The 4,579-nt window shown below is 41.1% G+C and overlaps 1 pseudogene; it reads right to left on the bottom strand.

The window, feature by feature from the left end:
- Positions 1-1,302: 1,302 nt before the first annotated feature.
- Positions 1,303-2,167, bottom strand: LOC105502752 (annotated as a pseudogene).
- Between the last annotated feature and the right edge of the window lie 2,412 nt (positions 2,168-4,579).

Raw genomic sequence — 4,579 nt, 5'->3', positions numbered from 1 at the left:
AGCCTTTTGTGTCTCTACACCGTGTTACCACATGTGACAGACGTCACTTATTACTCGGATTCATATAAATTTATTTGGCAGAAAAATCAGATTATGGATGCAGATTAGTGGTAACACAAGTGAAATTCATGTTAGAAGCGACTGGTTTGGGGATAGTCTTCTACATGATAACACTTGGTCATATTGGGAAATTGCTATCTTCCCACTTTCCAAACTTTCTCATTTACCACTCACAGGAAACTGCCCTCTCTAGCATTATGGTGGAGAAAGCACTATTGCATTCTTAACAGAAAGCATTTCTGTTAGGTTTAAAAGTTGCATGGCAAAATATATAGAGATATTTATCCGACCTTAGCTGTGAAATTAAAAAAGCATATAAATTTAGTGTACTATTGTCAATGCAATCTATTAGGAGCATATTTTTTCTATGCATTTACAACTAAAAGAGAGGATTCAGATTTATTTTTAGAAAAAAAATAGTGTCATGTAAAAATGCATTTTTTATTTTTTAAATCATTTTCTTATGACAACATAGTACTAAATATTTCTTCTCTAAAATACTGTTAGCAAAATACTTTTAAAATTCTAAGAATTTGAGAAGAGAATAAAAATCTCATACAATTCTACGTTTTTCCTGTGGTACATTATGTAAACTTTATGTTTTCCATCTGAATTATTTTATTTTCAAAGTCCACTATTGGAATTGCAAGAACTCCATTTTCAGTCAGCAAAAGGTAATTGAGGTATATCAAGCTATTTTGGTATTAGGATCTTATATTTGACATGATTTTTAAAAATCTATAAGTAGAAAAAAGTAAAATATTTTATCTAATTTTTCTTAGCCACACTCCCCTGAGGACAACTGGTGTACAATGCTTTCTCCACCATAATATTAGAGAGGGCAGTTTCATGTGAGTCGTAAAGGAGAGAGAAAGTTTGGAAACTGGGAAGATAGCAATTTCCCAACATGAACAAGTGTTACCATATATAAACTATCCCCAAACCAGTCACTTCTAACATGTACTTCACTTGTGTTACCACTAACCTGCATCCATGATCTGACTGTTCTGCCAAATAAATGGACTCAACTAATGTGGGCCAGACAGGGAGGGTGAGGATGGGCTTTCATTCACTCTCCTTTCATCAGAGCTGGTTGCTCCCAGAGCACGTGGCCACCTATGACAGCTGATGGGGCCTTAGCATGTGGGACTGAGGAGCAGCTGAGCCTCTGGGCCAGAGTCCCCAGCAGCAAACTCTGCCCTGAATTCTCCAAGAACCACCTCTTCTGCAGACCCAGAGACCCTACTGACCTGTTCCCCAGACAAGCAGTGCACGTGAGCAACTGGGACACCCCAGAAGGCAGGTTTCTCTATGGGACTGTGCTATTGTGGGAGGAAGCTCTATATTTTGCATGCGGTAATGAATCCCAACATCCTCCGTCTCCACCCGGCTGATTTTCAGTGTGAAATCAGTGTCTGACCCACTGCCACGGAACCTATCGGGGACTCGAGAGGCCCGGTTTGAAACAAAATAGATCAGGAGCTGTGGAGACTGGCCTGGCTTCTGCAGGTACCAATACAAGTAGGTTTTTTCACCCCTCTATGGAAGGCTCTGACTACACCTGCAGGAGGAGACAGAGGCTGGTTCTCCAGGGGTGACGAGCAGGGAGAGTGGAGTTTGTGTCATCACAATATCCCCACTGGACCCTGAAATAATATGAAAGAAGTGTAAGGTTGTGTAGACACACCATGAGCAACTTTCATGATTTCCCTTATGATATTGATTTACAGTTACATATTTTTTTCAAGTTTTGATTTATATCGTGAAAAGTAGACTTTCTAAAGTGAACCCATTATTTACCAGCCAGTAGGAAACGCTTTATTTTCAAGATCTTAACCAGAGTACTGGTCATTGTTCCTGGGAGGTGAATCCTGGTTATTCATAAGGCAAAAATATGAATTCTCTTTCCTGGGGCAGAGACCATGTGCCTCTAACACATGGTTGAAATAAATGTGGGAAGCTGTGGAGCACCCAGATCTCACCCTTCCACCCCATTTTGCCACCTCATTTTGCTTCTGTCCTTACCAGGGAGCCAGAGCATTAACAACCCCAGGAGCTGAGCAGGAAGCTTCATTGTGAGAAGGTGAACTGAGGAGTCCTGATCAGCCAAGGCAAAGTTAGAGCTGAACTTTTATCTCAGACTCACAAGGGAAGGTCTTCCCTAGGGGACAATATGCAAAATCCCTTGTGGGTGCAGCAAAGTGGAAAGAGCCAAGGGAAGGGTAAAGGGGCCTCTCTTGTGAGAAAAGTTCCTTAAATGCTTTCTCTGTTTGGAGGGAAAACAACAGAGATAAAATCCATGCTGCAGGAGTAAGATAAATTCCTTGTTCCCTTTTGTCTTCTCTCTTAGATTTCCTGTTTCTTAGCACTGTCCCAGGGGCAATTTTCACTTCTCCTTAGAAAGTTTGAGATTCCATAAATAATTGATAATTCTTCTTTCTCTGTTCATATTGGTTTGAGTCTAGAAATAGCTTTTTCAATTTTTTTTTCTTGAGGTAATACACATACTGAGTAAAGGGCTCAAGTGTTAAATATGCAACGAAGTTTTATGTATGTTCTCCATCCTGATGAATCTCTAGAATATTTCAAATTATCTAGATTAGTTCCTCGTGTACCTTCCCAGGCAACAGCTGCTCCCCCATCCCAATCAGGGTAACTGGAATTCAGATATTCATCACAATAGCTTGGTTTCCTTTGGACTAGAATTTCATATAAATTGAAGGAAACACACTTTTTTTTGTTTTGTTTTTTTCCTGGTTTCTTGCTCTTTTCTTTGCTATTTATGAAATCTTCATTTATTTCTGTGCATTCAACTTACTATCTGCTCTCATCTCCTGTGATTCTGAAAAATTTCCCCTTGAATATCTTATAGAGCATATCTGCAAGGAATCATTTCTCTTCATTTTGTTCATCAAGAAGTGTTTTTACTTTATCTTTATTTTTGAAGCATATTTTTACCGGATAATGAATCCTTGGTTGAGTCCCCTCCACCCAGCATTTAAATATATAATCTCATTGTCTTCTTGCCTCTATTGGTCCCGTGAACAGTTAAACAAGGGTTTTATTGCTGTTTCCCTGGTAAAATGAATCAGTTTTTTTTTTTTTTTGATACATTTGAGATTTTCTCTTTGTATGTGATTCAGCATTTTAACTATAATCTGTATAGTGATGCATTTATTGGTGTTTATCCTGGATAACTTTCAATTTTTTTGATATTATAGACTAATGTGTTTCATTACTCTTGACACATTTGCCAATATTTCTCAGGTATCTCAGGTGTGCCACCTCCCAGAGATGCTGTGTGGTTATTCTCTGCATTTCACTCTACTGTGTTGCTGTACATTCTCTTTTGATGTTATGTCTTAGGCAATTTCCAGAGCAACCTCAGGCCAGGATCTGGAGTGTGGGTGCACTTGTAGTGACAGCAGCTTTGGCCTGGGCCTGGATAGGTCCACATGGAAGTGGTTCAGGGTCTGAGTTGCCAACACAGGATGAGGTCCTGGAGCCTAGATCTGGGATGGTGCAGAGTTGGGGCTGGGAGGCAGCCCCATCCCAGGCAGCACAACAGTGACTGCTTCTTGGGAGGATGTAGAGGGAGGGTATCACAGGGTCTTCCTCTCTGTGGTGATATACATACCCATGGCTGCAGGTATGTTTTAGTGTCAAAATCACCAGTGTCCTCTGTGGAGCAGGCTGCTGTGATCTTCATCAGTGAACACTAAAAGGACTTTCATTAGGAAAGCTGTAGAGTAGAGTTGCCTTGGGAGATTCTGAGATCCTCAGCTGCAAAGACTGCAGGGTCTTCCACAGAGCGGGCCGTGGGGACTGCAGTGTCCCTGCCTCCTGGCTGATAGCAATTGCCTCCTGCTTCTTTTCTCCTAGATTTCTCAAAACTCTCAGGTGTGCCATCTCCCAGTGATCCTTTCTGTACGATTATTCCGGGCTTTTTTGCCCACTGTGTTCCTGCACTTCTTTAATTGGACTCTTGAGCTCTCCAAGGGCTATTTTTCTTCTTGGAGAGCTAATTGTTGGTTTTCCTTTTGTTTCTTTGTGTTTGTGGTTTTTTGTGTGGGCATGTGAAGGCTGGTATCTCCTACTCTGTCATCTTGCTAATATCACTCCCCCAGGACAACATTTTGAGGGTACCCTAACACTATCATGGAATAATACTTGAGCATGTGGAGCTGAGAATTAGAGTATTTAGCAGGTGGGAGGAATGTGAACTGTTTTGGTCACAGGGTACACTGATGCTTGTTGTATCCTCTAAGACGCCTGTGAGAAGAGCTCCCATTGTACAGTTCCTTCTATCAGCGTGATTTTGATGCTCCTCCCATTAAACCTACTGCCTTACACTTCATTTCTGTTGACTCTTGGTGGTATTGGACAGTGGTAAGGTAACACTATTTGCCTTCTGAGGCTATAAGAGGCCATTTAGGCTACATAACTTCTGTCTACTCCTCTTAGGAAAGGGTTGCAGGAACCAAGTCCGCGTATGAATAGGCAAAGGGCTCCAGCTGAG

Source organism: Colobus angolensis, unplaced genomic scaffold (genome assembly GCF_000951035.1).
Source record: "Colobus angolensis palliatus isolate OR3802 unplaced genomic scaffold, Cang.pa_1.0 Scaffold803, whole genome shotgun sequence".
NCBI lineage: Eukaryota > Metazoa > Chordata > Mammalia > Primates > Cercopithecidae > Colobus > Colobus angolensis.
Note: the sequence above shows the minus strand (reverse complement) of the source record. Positions and strands in the feature narration are given on the sequence as shown.